Source organism: Globicephala melas, chromosome 11 (assembly GCF_963455315.2).
Source record: "Globicephala melas chromosome 11, mGloMel1.2, whole genome shotgun sequence".
NCBI classification, from domain to species: domain Eukaryota; kingdom Metazoa; phylum Chordata; class Mammalia; order Artiodactyla; family Delphinidae; genus Globicephala; species Globicephala melas.
Window position 1 is genome coordinate 75,293,465 of NC_083324.2, and position 16,300 is coordinate 75,309,764.

General features: G+C 37.1%; 1 long non-coding RNA gene across 1 annotated transcript; it reads left to right on the plus strand.

Moving 5' to 3' along the window:
- Window positions 1-9,711: 9,711 nt before the first annotated feature.
- On the plus strand, window positions 9,712-13,675 carry LOC132598116 (uncharacterized). Its single transcript, XR_009565835.1, has 3 exons — window positions 9,712-9,823; window positions 10,227-10,313; window positions 13,547-13,675. It is a non-coding gene; the product is annotated as an uncharacterized lncRNA (long non-coding RNA).
- The last annotated feature ends 2,625 nt before the right edge of the window (window positions 13,676-16,300 follow it).

Below are 16,300 nucleotides of genomic sequence, written 5' to 3' on the forward strand. Positions count from 1 at the left end.
AACTGTACAGTTTATACATGTGTATTTTTTGTATGCCAATTATATGAATTTAGACATGAGGGAATCACTAGAGTTTCAAAATATCGAAGTATATAGTCAATATAAAACTAACATAGGGCTTCCCTGGTGGCACAGAGGTTGAGAGTCCACCTGCCAATGCAGGGGACACGGGTTCGTGCCCCGGTCCAGGAAGATCCCACATGCTGCGGAGCGGCTGGGCCCGTGAGCCCATGGCCGCTGAGCCTGCGCGACCGGAGCCTGTGCTCCGCAACAGGAGAGGCCACAACAGTGAGAGGCCCGCATACCACAAAAACAAACCAAAAGAAAACAAAAAAAAACTAACATAAATATATATTGCATTAAACAAGTAAAAATAGGTGAATACACTAAAATAATCAGTTCAAAAATAATTCATCATTAAATATTTGACTTTTACAATGGATAATTTTGGAGGTATATAAAAATTAATATAGGAGTGCAACCACTAATGTCCATAATTTTATTTCCTGTTAAAATAATTTTTGCAATGTAAATCTAAATTAATTTGTAGCAGCTAGTTAAGTCATGATTATACTTCTTTGTTATTTAATGGTTTAATATTCATGTGCCACCATAGATCAAAGACTGTTTTCTTAGAAAAATATTGACTAAATTTAGCTTTCTCTTGGGAAATAAAGACTTGTAAAATTTAAATGTGCCTGAGAAATGCAAGCACAGCTTAAAAAGTAATGGTTTTTAATGGCTTTTAATCAAGAAAATGGCTTGTTAATGTAAAGCAAAATAATCAACAGATTCTTTTCAAATGTATGCAGTAGAAAACTTGAACGGAATGAATTTTTTCCCTGACTAAAGTCAGTATCTTTGTTTGGCCTTGAAATTTTTAACGATTACTGATGTGAACAATATTTATGTTTATTTTCTCAGTATCCAGAGTCTAGTGCTGTTTCAATGTAGATTTTCGTGTTGGGAAGATTTGAATTTAGTATAGACCCTGAGCGTTTCTTGCTGGGTAACTTTAAGCAAGTTATTTGGCCTCTCTAATACTTAATTTCTTCATTGTCAAATGGGGATAATACCAATATTCAAATCATAGGGTGTTGCAATGGTTAGATGAAAGTGATTCTAAAATACCTAAATAGTGTTTGATATACAGTAAACTTCAATACAAATCCGATATTGTTTTTATTGCTGTTGTTGTCTGGACTTGTTTGGACTGAAAGATCAATATGGGACCAATTATCCTTGTCATACTAAGTGCATATGCCGCCCTCTAGTGAATGAAAAAAGCACCACATGGGAAATTAAGAAGTGTGGCTCTTGCCTCAGGTCTGATATCAGTGAGCTGTGTCACCTTGAATGTAATATAATGTCTCTGACTCTTAGTGTTTTTTTTAAGGTTACAAAATGTTATTGGTTAGTAGCTTTTTAAATTTTCTTAAATTTTGTTGAAGTATAGTTGATTTACAATGTTGTGTCAATTTCTGCTGTATGGTAAAGTGATTCAGTTGTATATATATATTCTTTTTCATATTCTTTTCCTTTATGGTTTATCACAGGATATTGAATATAGTTCCCTGTGCCATACAGCAGGACCTTGTTGTTTATCCTGACTCTTAGCTTTTTTCATCTATAAAATGACAGGGTTGGACCATCCACTGGGTTTCAAAAATGCATATGAGGAGTCCTAGAAATATAGACAATTCCTTAGTTGATGCTCATTGAATGGGAGAAAAAGGGGGAGGTAAAAGAGATGGCGTTCAACTATCTCGATCTTTGCTTCAACCAGAACATCCTAGAGAATTAATGTTTAGTTTTGAATCACTTAGAAGTATTTTGCTTGAACAGAAATCCCATAGCTTTATAAGTTTGAAATGCACTAGATTTCATAATTTCTAAGGTTTTATTAGTTTTGCAACTATAGTTTTGCAACTGTGTTTGACTATTATAAGATCTGACTTCAAAGCCTTCCTTTAATACAATCATACTAAAGGTTGAAATAATTGTATTTTCTCATTAGGATGGAGAAATTCATATAATATGTGACAAATATAATAATTAACAGTTTTATGCCTTTATAAAAACCTTTTAAAAGAGGCATCATTATCCCATTTGAAAGACAAGGACAATGAGACTCAAGAAGTTTAAATCATCCCATAGATACATGATAGATTTGGAATTTAAACTCGCATCTAGCCAACTCCAAATATAATTTTCATCCTTTTGCAATTAACAAATCACTAATGAAAAGGCCAATAACAGAGGAAGAAATATCCCAAGCTGCCACCCAACCTGCTTCTGTAAAGTCCACATTGGGTCTCTGGATTGTTGAAGTCAAGCTTTCACTGAGCACTTACTCTGTGTCCAGCACCTTAGATTATATAAGAATAAGTGGAGTGGAGGACCTATCTTCTAAGAGCTTACAATCTAGCCAAGAAGCTAGACCTTTAGTAGGAAGCTGTTATAAGAATGAACACAGGTACATGGCATAGTCTAAGTTTGCTGAAGGTAGGAAAAATCAAAGAGATCATAAATACAGAAGCTCAGTCCATCTGCAAATAGTAACATTTCCAGATGTACGTGAAATAGGGTGAGTCTGGCCAAGTGCTTCAGCAGGAAGGAGACGGCACAGGTGTCTTTTAACATCAACTTCAGAAGGATAAGGCAGAGGCAAGCAGAGAAAAAGTTATGCTAATCATTTAAGTCTTTGGTTGGTAGCTGAGTTCCTGTACAATATCTGTCACAGTAGAGCAGCCAGGTCTTACAGCCTCAGTAAGCATGGCCATACAGCCCTTTTTAAGGCTGCCAGCCAGAATCACCCAAACGGACATTGTCAGAAATCAGGAAAAGTCCAGGAGCAAGCAACCACTGAGGACACCTTCAAGTATCATTAAGGCCACAGCAATTACCATGTAGCAATTCTGCAAGAAGAACTGAAATTTTGAATGAAAGGGTACAAAATAGCAAACATAGGAGTTGCTTTAGCTTCAAAGAAAAACAGTGAAATGAGTGCAAACCTAAAAGGATGGAAGGAATTTCATCATTATGAGACTGCTGTTTCCCTTGGCCAAATTAGGTTTGATACAATCTAATGCATAAAGAGAGTGATCTTTTCGACATAAATTCTTCTGGGTTTGGGGAAACTCTAGAGCTGTCCTTATTCAATCTGAGTGGCTATGGGAAAAAGAAGATTCAAATAATGGAAATAAGAATTGCCATCAACTCTAAGATATAACTGAATATTGGAAGTAAAATTAAGTATTAGACTGTAAGAATGAAATCCTTTAAAATGCTCAATAAAGACCATATTGTATCTTCTGTTCTTTTTGAAGACTTAAGTACCTAGATACAGATTCCTTAAAATGAAAGCAAGCTCTGTACCTCTACAGCATACCTCTACAGCAATTTGTTTCATATTAAATAGTGTTTCAGCTATTTTTGTCTGGGATTGGTATGACAAAGAAGCTTATTTGTCTTCTTTTTATTTGAGAAACTGCCTCCTTCCTGACAGTAATGAGGTTGGCATAGCTGATGTGAACTTGATCCAGATTTCTAATGCATGCTGGGAGAGGGCTTTCCAAATTGCAGGATCGCTGGAAAGTGATCGCCAGTCTGCACAGTTCCAGTCCTTAAAGGGAGACCTGCTTCCAGTCATTAGTGTGGCTGAGCATGTGGTAAGGGGCCTCCAATAGAAGCAGGCCTTCTGGACACCCTTGGATTTCTACGCTTCTGGAATTTGGCATTGACTGTTTGCACTTCCTGCTTCATTGAGGTGACCCAACTCTGGGTGCATCTTTTCTGCTCCAGGCCCTGTAGACAGGGCACAAATTCCATACGATAACAGTAACATAAGATACATATGAGAGGCATATGAGAGCTGAAAAGGAGAACCACTGGAGTGGAGATGTGGAAAACAAATCACAAGCACGGTGTTGACCAGTTATCTCAGAACCCAAGAGCAAACCTTTTACTCTCAGCCATGTTTTCTTCATTATAAGTCAAGCAATTCACTGATGGATTTACAGCAAAGGAAACATAATTATGACATGAGGTTTAGGGCACAGAGTTTCTGAGCCTCTTCTGCCACTACCTCCCTGCGTGTCTGATATAAACCCCTTGGCTTCTCTGAGTTTCATTATCCTTTAAAGTAAAATTCAGACCAGGAATCTTCAAGATTCCTTCTACTTCTAAAGTCCTAGGATAGCACAGTTTTATTGATATCTATTTTAAAATATGTTTTAACAATCATAGAAAAAAATGAATACAAAATAGTTCATTCTTCAGAAAAATACATTTCATATGTAGTGAATACAAATATATAGACAAGAATAATACCTACAACAGAAAAAAATGAATACAAAATAGTTCATTCTTCAGAAAAATACATTTCATATGTAGTGAATACAAATATATAGACAAGAATAATACCTACAACACAAGCTAATGTCTTTAATTTTGGGGTTTTACTGTTCATTGATGTTATTTTTAATGACATTTTCAATCTGTGATTTGTGTTAAATCCAATGGCTTTTTAAGTGCTGAATAAAAAGTTTATTCTTCAAAAGCTAAATATTGACTTATCATATGACCTAGCAATTCCACTTCTAGGTAAATACTCAAAAGAATTGAAAACAGGGACTCAAAGGATACCTGTACACACATGTTCATAGGAGCATTACTCGTAATAGCCAAAAGATGGGTGGAAAAAACCAAGTGTCCATCAACAGATAAATAAAATGTGGTTTATATATACAATGTAATATTATTGAGCCATAAGAAGAACGGATGTCCTGAAAGGGCAGCAGCTGGCTTGGACATTTACTTCTAGGCTATGCAGTAAGCAGAGCTTTTCGAAGTAGGCATTCTGATCCAGAACTTAGAATACAGCCTTTTAGACGTAGACTGAATATACCAAAGAGTGTCTGGGTGCACATTACTATGCAAACAAATGTCTACACAAGTAGGTTTTCTACTAACAACCTCACTGGAAATGTCTCATGTGTAATTTCTGTCAGTGGCCATTTTAATGAAGTTCAGAACCACATGCTGGGTTGATGGTTTTCAACAGCAAGGTAAATGCAGACAAAATTACTATTACTGAGGATAAATGGGCCAGAAAGAGCATAGTTAAAATAAATAATTATTGGAACATAGCTTATAAAATTGAAAACAATCTGGAACTTTTAATCCTCGATGATATCAACGTGGATTCATGAGAGGATGTGAAACATGCTAAAATTTCTGTTGCATTCAAAAATTTGGATATAGATACTGAAAAATACCTTAGATTAATTAACTAATTAAGTACATACAAAATAGTAATGTAAGTCACTAAGATAATAAATATAGTTTATAAAATGTCTAAACTACTAAAAAAATTAGATTGACCCCAACTGAGTGAGGCCTAATGGAAATGAGATGCCTGTCTTTGCATTGTCATTCCTTCTCTTGTCCTTCTGTTGATAGAATTGCTCTTTCTAGTCATGGTACCTAAATCCCAAGCAACAACCATTGGTCTAACAGTAGTCAGAAGATCAAAACTAAGTCAGTCTGAATCCTTCCTGCACTTTGTCTTACTGAGGAAGAGATGGAAACGATTTCCCTGGCATGCTTCATTTAATAAAAATAGTTTTTGAGACTAGCATAAAATCTTTCATCCTTAAGTCTTAAGTTATTTCACAAACATTAATTCTTGCAGAATTTCTGCAACACAGAAATTATAGAGACACAGACTGATGGAGACCTGAAGATAAAAAGAACTCAAGGGATCGTCCACTTCAAGTCATTTCATTTTTCAACCTGAAATCCCAAAAGCTGAAGTGACTTCAAACTACTTTTGCCCAAGTAGTTCTCTTTTTAAAAATGTAAATATAAGACAGTCATATGATTAACTCCAAGTCATAAAATGCATTTTTAATTACTGTAAAAATTAAACTTTAAATTTCATTTACTAATCTTGGAAGGAAGTTTATTCTGTCTTTTTAAAGGCAGACCTAAGGGGTAGAGAAATGGGTAGAGAAGGGTTAATAAAATGCTGTGTCAATAATGAGTGATAATTTAGAGCAGCATACCAGTAAGCAGAAGAAACAATGTTATTTCTACTCACTTAATATTCTGAGTTATAAGACCATGAGCCTATAGGTATCACTATTCAAGTAGGAGACATTGGGAGGAGAAAGCTGAGGGAATGATGCCAACAAAGAGAGGAAGCTTCAACTGGTAACAGAAATGTGGGGAGATTGCCTGACACCATTTAAGCCCTGACATCCTGTGGACACTGAGCCCAGCTTCCCTTTCACTACTCTGTTTTCCTTGCTTTAGCCTATAGCTAAACATAAACACACGTGTACTTTTTTTTACTTTCAATTGTATATCACTTGGAATAGAGAATCCTGATCAAAAGCTCAAGAAAAGAACAACTTAGGTAACAAGTTCACATGATAAATTATTAACCTAAAATAATTTACTGTGTTTAAGTCTCATGATATTGAAATAAATAAAAATAATAAAATGAATAAGTAAATCAAAAGTAATTAAAATAAACATGAAGGATTAAATTTTCCTATGAGACAGATATCACTGGATTGGGTAAAAAGAATGTAAACAGAAAAACTCAGAATAAAAACAAATAGACAAATCAAACAACATTAATTAAATGCTATTTTCAAGAAACACGTCCCAAACAAAATGACACAGTTTAAAAATGAAGGATGGAAACAAAAAGTACCAAGTAAAAACTTATTTTAAAAACTAGTGTGACAATATTAACACAACAAAAAGGTAGAATTTAATGTGGAGATTATTTATTTGGATAAAGACGCCTATTTTATTATGATTCAAGGTCTATTTTTCTAAGAATTTGTAACAATCAGAAGACTTTATTCTTCCAGCCACATCAGTTTAAAATACACAAAGCAAGCACAGTGAAACATAAGGACTAGCAGATAGAGACGTAATCAAAGTGGGAGACATTGACAATTCCTCTCAGATCAACAAGTGTTACCATGGGACTTCCCTGGTGTTGCAGTGGTTAAGAATCTGCCTGCCAATGCAGGGGACATGGGTTTGAGCCCTGGTCCAGGAAGATCCCACATGCCGCAGAGCAACTAAGCCCAAACGCCACAACTACTGAGCCTGCGCTCTAGAGTCAGGGAGCCACAGCTACTGAGCCCGCGTGCGGCACCTACTGAAGCCCGTGCGCCTAGAGCCCGTGCTCTGCAACAAGAGAAGCCACTGCAATGAGAAGCCCACCTACCACAATGAAGAGCAGACCCTGCTCACCACAACTAGAAGAAAGCCCGTGCGCAGCAACGAAGACCCAAGGCAGCCAAAAAAATCTTTTTAAAAACTGTTACCTTAATGTGAGCAAACATGACTCATGGGTGCAGTCATAGAGAAACTCTATTCTGTGTCTCACTGTCCTATTGTTTTTGTTCAGTGCCGCTACTTTTCCCCTTTACCCAGCTCAGGTTAACTGGCAGCCGTACAATTTACCCTAAAGGAATAATTCCTGTTTAACTTATCAAACAGGGTCTTATTTCAGAGGTTAAAATGTCTAGTCTTATATAATCATCAAAAACTCTAATCTTGATTTAAGTCCTCTCCTGGAGATCCCACTGCAGGGAAAAATCTAAGGAAAGGAGGTTAATTGGCTTTTTCTCTCTTTCCTCCTGTATTTCTTCTATTCCTTCTCCCCTTCTGGCTAGCTGACTACTCTAATTATGGGATGGATGGATGGGAAATTGGGAGAGAGGCCATGCTGCTCTCTATAAATATCTGGTCCATGGAAATTGCAAGTCTTTTACCCAAAACTTTGGAAGAGCAGTTTCCTACCAAACTTCAGGCCACTACTTTGCTCCCATGGAGGTCCCCTCAGCCAGTATGTTGTGCTTTATTTAGCTTCTTGGTCTTGACTCAGACCCCCGTCTACTCCTATGTCCCTCTAACTGCAGAGTACACAGGCTAAACTCTGAGTGGTCACCTGCAACCCCCTTTCTGTTGATGTGGGTGGAGCTGAGGGAGAGCACATTCCTCACTCTTTTTTCTTATGGGAGAGAGAGGGATTGTGACTCAGAGCAGAGTTCAGGCTAGAGATATCCTCTTCAGCAATTTCCTCCAAATCAACTCTTGACTCTAATATCCTAGATGTGAGTGAGGGACAACATGAATATTTCCTTTGAAAATTCTGCACTGAGGATCTGCCACCTCACCTTGAGATGTAATTTGTAGTGTTCATGAGTATCAGCCCAAACTTCCATTGTCACATCTTCTGATATAAGTAATAATGGAAAGTTTTTGAATAACAATTTATTTTTTCACACTTTCTCCCTCCCAGCCGGTTCTCAGAGAAACACTTACAGCCTTAAATGCATTTAACAGAAAATGAAATAAACAATGAATAGATTAAGCCTTTAATTTGAGATCTTGGAAAACAATTCCAAGTACTTAGAGAGATAGAATAAACAAAGATAAATTCAGGATTTATAAAACAGAAGAAAAAATTTAAAAGTATATGTGATTTAAAGAGCCAAAATATAGATTTTTAAAATATATATTAATAAATAAAATATTTAAAACTCTAGCAAGTCTAATTAACAGGAAAAAAGAGAATTCACTAGTAATCTACATTAGAAAAAAGAAACAGATATAATTATAGATGTTGAAGAAATTAAAAATAAGAAAACACTATATGTAGATTTATACCAATATATATGAAAAGTTAGATGAAATAATCAGTTTCTAGGAAAATATGAGTGACCAAAGAAATGACTGAAGAACAAGTAAAGTACCTTAATAAACCAACAAACACATTTTTTTAAAAATGGAAAAGCAGAAGTGCCTAAATGACAACTGTTTAGCTTATGAGTTCAGTCAAAGCATCCTATAAGGCACTTAATAATTCCTGTTACTTAAGCTGTTTCACGGTAAAGAAAAAGATTAAAGATTTCTTATTCATCACATGTCTGCTATTAACACCAAGCCAATAATACAAGAGGTACTGTTGTACCTCCTGTCACAAAAACTTAATAATAGTTCGATGTCACATAGAACATAGATATAATTTTAAAAATCAGCAAATTAAATTCTTTTCTTGTTAAAAGACTAAGATAACATAACCAAGTATATTTATCCCAGGACTGCAATATGATATATCATTAAGGAATTCTTTGTAGTTTATAATAGAAATGGTATTTCAAATACTTGAGAGGAAAGACTTGCTATTCAATAAATAGTGTGTTACAATTGGATACCCATATGGTAAAAACTAATGTTATAATTCTACCACTCATCATATACAAAAAGAAACTCCATATAAATTGAATATCTATATTTAGAAGTTCATGGGGTTGTTGGAGAAAAAAAAAGAAAATATTTTTATTCCTCTGGGATAGCAAAGACCTCCTAATATGCTACAAGACCAAAGCCCCTAAAAGAAAAGACTGATAAACGCAACTCAATGGATAGCAACATGTCCTGTAAAATGCAAGGTATCTTAAATAAAGTGAAAGACAAGCACCAGATTAGGAGAAAATATTTGTAAGAGAAAAAAACTATAAAAGTTTACTAAACTTAGTGTATTTTTAAAATGTTAACAATTTTTAAAAAGGCAAACAATCCAATAGAAAATGGAGCAAATAATACAATTTATAACTATAAATTACTAATAAATGGTAATAAATATAAAAGGGTGTGCTCAATCACACAGGTAATCAGGGGAAAACATATTAAAACCACAGCGATGTGCCGTTTCCTGCTTGGAAGATTGGGTGAAAATGAGAGAACAGTGAGATTCTGCCAGGGTCTGGGGCAACTGGCATTCTCATCGGTGAGTGTGTGAATTGATGCAGTTTTCTGCAGAATTATTTGACTGAATCTATTAAGTTAAAAACAAGGTCTTCCCTTTGACTCAGCTGTTTCCTATCACGATCACTTATATGTGTGTTCAAGAAAATAATTTTGTTTGGCATTGTTGTAAGAGCAAAAAAAAAGAGGGTGGGGAATGAGTCATCTATAATGTTCTGTCACTAAAGAATGGTTTAAAAGTTTATGCTATTAATTTATTTACTGAGGCGATATATGGAAAGTGCTTAGAACAATGCCTGGAACAGGGCAACAGTGAATAGCAGGTCCTCAGTGAATATTTTTAGAATGACTCTTATATACATGTAATGCTCTTTATTCTGTGATTGCCCCTCTATACCCATCCTCTGTCCTTCTCTGATTCCTAGGAAGATGACTTGCATTTCCCTCTGCTTTGGCCTTCTGTTGGTTTGGATCAACCCATGGAGGCACCAACAGGATGGGAGAGTGAGAAGGTATTTCTGGTATTTCTCCTTTGCTACTTCCCTGCCATACTGTGATTGGTAGTGACAGCATCCTTCTACCTATGGCCAGACCTCCCACTGGATACGTATGGGCAAGCACCCAGGCCCACAGTCCTCACTCATTCGAGGACCAAATCTCATTCTCTCCCTGTTCCTCAGTCCTCGAGGTGGTAACTGTTTTCTTCTGTTGCTGACACCTGGGTGCTTCACCATCCCTTGCTGGTTCTTTTAGTCCTGCCCATGCACGTTTTCTTCTTAGGAACACAACTAGTACACAAGCTATGTAATACCATGCAGCTATTAAATAGTGTGAGGGGGTATTAGATGTACTGACATAAAAACAATTCCACAATGGGTATGTTAGGTTTTAAAAAGCCCAATACCCACAGATGTATTTATCCATATCCATTTATCCATATCCATTTATACATAATTAAGATTTGCCACGTTTCGGTGTAATGCTATTTCCAACACTTAGACATTTCAAATCCACAGTGCACTATAATGGAAAAAGATTAAAATATATAATACACATTTGGACAGTTCAATGGTTTATGAAGAACTTTAAATGTCAAAATATATAAACGACTGATAATCTTAGAAAACTTGTCATTCCAGCAGCGATACTGGGGCATTAATGCAACCCTGCCTTAAGTCCCACACATTCAGGCTGTATCACAAAGAACAAGGATTCCATGGCAACACCAACTGGCTATTCATAGGACTACCACCAATCAGCATGCACTATAGCACAACAACATCATGCACTCTAATAACTTTAATTATGATGACACTTTGGTTTATAAACTGATGATCAAAGAACAGGCTATAAAACTTTAGAAAGTTCTGGTGTTTAGACATCCAGATAATGTATCTCCTGACAAACTTAAATTCTGCTGGTTCAAAACCTCAGGAGTTCTCCAGGTGAAATCTGAAACTAAGGCCCATACATGAGGGCCTGGAGAGACTGAAGGAAGAGGCAGCCACTCGGGAGTGGTAGTTGACAGGTTTAATAAGCAAGAGAACTTATGTAGGAGGCTTACCTTTGGTGCCACAATCCCCGCCAGGATCTTGAAAGTTTATGTAGAAGCCTTACCTTGGTTCAGTCGTGTGTACTGTCCAGATGGTCTCAACAACACATTGCTCTCTCATGGCTGCGTCCTTGAAAACGGCTCCCATTGTGGGAACAGTGGGTAGAATGTGCATCCCAAGGACAGGGGAGGGAGTTGAGGTGCCTCCCATTGCCTGGGTCCAGCTCACGGGTCATCCAGTGGTCATGTCCTCTCCATGACCTCCTCCAGCAAATGCCTAGAAAAGGATATTGAAACATCAACGTATGAATGACAACTACCTCTGGGAATGGAATTCAAATTGGTTTGGACATGGGGAAATTTACCTTTTTGTTCTCTAAACTTCTGTATTACTGAAAAACAATTTTACAGGGAACCCATGTTCATTTTATATTATGTAAATAATTTTAAATAAAATTTGATACAAAAATGATAGGATTTTCTTTCTTTTTTTTTTTTGCGGTATGCGGGCCTCTCAGTGTTGTGGCCTCTCCCGCTGCGGAGCACAGGCTCCGGATGCGCAGGCTCAGCGGCCATGGCTCACGGGCCCAGCCGCTCCGCGGCACGTGGGATCTTCCCGGAACGGGGCATGAACCCGTGTCCCCCGCATCGGCAGGTGGACTCTCAACCACCGCGCCACCAGGGAAGCCCGACAGCATTTTCTAGAATGGAATTTTGACAAAATTTTGGTAATTCTATGGAAGAGAAAAAGAAAAGAGAACAGTTTGACTATACACAGAGCTCTCTGAGGTCAGTATTTAAAAGAACGGGTTAAAAAAAATAGGGAGAAATTACATAGAGAGGTCATTAGGATCACTAAATGGATAGTGTGAACGAACTGCCTTAAATGGAACAGTCAGATCTGCAGCAAAATGGCCAGGATAGCCCAAAGCCCAGACTGTGTAGAGACCTATGAAAAAAACTTAAGACAATTATACATATATATATATATATATTAGTTAAGAGCAGACAAGAAAATAAACTGAACAAGAGAAGAAACTGTTTAGGAAGATGTACACTTTTGTTAACTTAACAGAAACAACATACATACTCAACTATTATTTAACAAGGAGCTGTAAAGAAAGGGTGTCAGGTGGAATTGAAACTCATGAGAGAAGACAAGAGGGCAACACCTAGACCCTTTAAATGGTGTTCAGTTTTCAGATACCAGAAGACTATATTCTAGTGTAATAAAAGAATTTACTAATGTGATCAAGAATACAACTGACAACCTTTCTGAATAGGAGAGGTTTCATGGAGATAAACCAATATCCAAATGTTTTAAAACGAGACATAGATTCTAAGCACTCAGTCTTAAGGAGGGTTGTGTGTGTGCGTGTGTGTGTAAAGTGATCTTTTAATTTCTAATTCTGTCAGTTTTTTTTTTTTTCAGAGAATCTGTGTTAGTTTGCTAGCGTTTCAATAACAAAATACCACAGACTGGCTTAAACAGCAAAACTTTATTTTCTGACCATTCTGGAGGCTAGAAGTCCAAGATCAAGGTGTCAGCAGGGTTGTTTTCTTCTGAGGAACTCCCTCCTTGACTTGCAGACACCGTCCTTCTGATGTCTTCACATGGTCTTTCCTCTGTGTGTAGCTGTGTCCTAATCTCTTCTTACAAGGACACCAGTCATATTGGATTAGGGCCCACACTACTGACTTTGTTTTACCACTTTTAAGACCCTGTCTCCAAATACAGGCACATTATGAAGTGTTGGGGGTCAGGGCTTCAACATATGAATTTGGGAAGAACATAATTCAGCCTGTAACAGATACTTATCACCTTTAACTGAAATTTAATTATTTTAGTGCATATCTTACTATTGATGTGATTATGTAAACTTCTTAAACGATGAAATGCTAGTTTGCCTTTATATCTCATAGCATCTTTAACCATCTAGGTGATCATTAAGTGTTTGTTGAGAGAGAATGAATAAATTAATTAAAGGTACACAGTATGAAGCAATGCCTTCTCACCTCTGGAAGTGCTCTAATTCCAACTGTAAGATCATGTGTGAACACTGCTGCTGAAGAGAGAGAAATCAGAAAATAAAAATCCGAAGTTCCTTCTGTGATTACAGAGTGTGAGCGAATCATGACAGGTGCAGGGACAGCTGTAGAGAGACCTTTCATATCTCTTTCTTCTCCCAACAGGATGATGGCAACCCCCATCTCATCAGCCCAGTCTCCTCTTAGGAACTCATCTCGTATCAAGGCAGAGATGGCTGGCTCAGCGAGGTCCTGGCTCTTATGCACGAGAGGCTGGACCAAGGTGGAGAGCCAACCCCTCTCAGAAAGGAGCCTCCCGTCACCTTTGAAGCAACCACCCTTCAGAATAAACTCAGAAAATTTCCCTGTCCCTTTGTGGCATTTAGTGTCTTCTTGGGTTCTGACTGTATATCAGACATAGCGTATCCTTCCATAAACACGGTAACTGGATGATGAATTTGGACTTGGTAATGGACTTGTCTCAGCTCTAACACTTTTTGACAACCCTTCAGACAGTGTGACCAGAGCTTTTCAAAAACATCCTTCTGCTTGCCTGCTTGGTCCTACCCAGTGCTAATCCCTTGGTCGTCAAGAAATAGGAGTCTTTATGATCCTGATCATACTTGGGAGCTGGTTTAAACCTACAACATGCAAGCCCATCTTGACCCTAACAAGGTACTGGGAACCTCATGTCATTAAATTCCACAGCCCTGGGAAGCTGAAGGCTGTTCTAGGGAGCTGAACATAAATTAACAATTTATTTCATATCTTCATATGCTCAGAAATCCAAATCCCTAACTTCTGAACTAGTATTGTGAACTTTTTTTTTCAGATGAGGGCTGTTAGAAGAAGTGTTTTTCCAAGTTATCACAATTAATTCACATTTATGAAATATTCTCATTTCATTTCATTCTGTAAATAGGAGGCAAAGGAGAGAAGTGATCACCATCTTTCCAATATCTCGTGACCTTTCCCAAATGTGCCTTTACAGACATGCCTCTGTTCTGGGCCTTGATCTGAAACGGGAAACTGGTTTACATTGTCAGTTATGATGGGAGGTGATGAAGCACAAGGGCAAAAATGGCAATCACAGTCTCTCTCCAGATTTCCAATTAACAAGCAGGAAATTAACAAGCAGGTTTCCTCACCCATCTTGACACTACTTGAAAGCTTGATGGTTTCATTATCATTAAATTCTGCCCTTAAATGTTTTGGATGTTTTCTTTCTTTCTTTCTTTCTTTTTTCTTCCCATGATCAACTAATCTGTTAAGTCCACACCACAAGAGGGGAAAAATCCAAAAAGCATTGTCTTAGACTGGGTTCCCTGGATGAGACACAGGGTGACATGCCAAAGGTTTGGAGGAAGTATGCCCAGGAGATAAGCTTTTAAGGAAGTGTGGAAGACAGAACAGGGCAGAGGGAGAAGCTAGTCCACTATGGGGCTGCAACTGAGCCCTTGGCCCCTACTGGGAGCTCTGGGGCTGGGATGGCCCTTCAACATTTTCCGAAATTGAGATTCAGGGGCTTAGCTTTTGCATTCCCACATCAGTCAGTCATTGGCCATGGCTACCAGAGGTGTGGGCAAAACCCTGGGTGAGGTGGTTCTAGGCAACCAGCTGAGAGCAGTTCCCTTTGAGGACACAACTATGATCCATCAGCTGTGACATGGCTGTCTTGGTCCTGGTGATCCTGGTGCAATTTCCAGAGATCCTCTATAGCAATACAAAATCTAGAAGGAAATTAACTAATATAGAATGGAATATAGCTCTAATATAGCTCTCTGCTTTACACCTGAAAGTTATTTGAAATATTTCGTCATGAAAATTTTGTGAATTTTGCTTTATTACCTAAAACATTTGTGATTATTTTAATATAAGAGCAATGCTTTAAATAATTTACCAGTTTAATTACTTAATCTTTCTCCCTTAGATCTTCTAATAAATTGCTTATGGCTTATGCTGAGGCTTGGAATAGACTCCTGACACAGCATTATAAACCTTCATTGTATAACTCTCCCAGTTTGAGAAGAACAAGTACGGCAAAATTAACAATGACAAAACAGTAATAATAGTAGTAGTAGTAGTCATAAAAATAATAGTGCCCAACATTTGTGCAAAGTGTTGGAGTTTTCAAAGTGAGCAACAGTATAGCATAGGGATTATAGAAATGGGTTCCAGATCCAAAGAGACTGTGTTAAAATCCCAGCTCAGATATTTACAAGCTGTGAAAGTCTGAGTAAGTTGCTTAACCTCTCTGGGCCTCATTTTTCTCATATATAAAATGTGGATTATAATAGCCCCAAATCACCTGGTTGTTTTGGAAATAAAATGAGTTGATGTTTATAAAACATTTCAAATAATGCCCCACAAAGTACACTCTTTAAGGTTTGGGTACGATACTATTTGGTTTATAAATAATGCTATTTTAAACACTGTTTCATAAGGTTTAAAAGTGAACACTATTTAAAGGTTGGCTAAGTAAGTATTTCAACTGATCTTCAAAGCAAGGCTGTATGACAGGAAATTTAGTCATAATCCATGCATGCAGATAGTGAGACACAGTAGCAGTTAAGATCCTTAGCAAACTCATACAGCTTGTCAGTGGAATATTTAAGTAGAGGTTCTGTTTATTAAAACTGAATCCCTCTTAGTTTCTTTAGAAATCTTGTTTTTGAAATAGCCACTACAAACTTACTTTGATAAACCAGGTAGAAAGAAAAGGCTCTACTTTTTTAAATTGTGGCAACAGAATTTATTTTATCATGCAGTTGTCAAAGCAATACTCTAGACACTGAAAACATCTGGCCTATATAATAAATATTTTACTCAGTTTAAGTAACTTCATGAGAGTAAGAAAGTGAGAGAAAAAAAGAAGTATCCTTCCTTCTCCACAAAAGAAACGTAGAAACAAAAATGTTT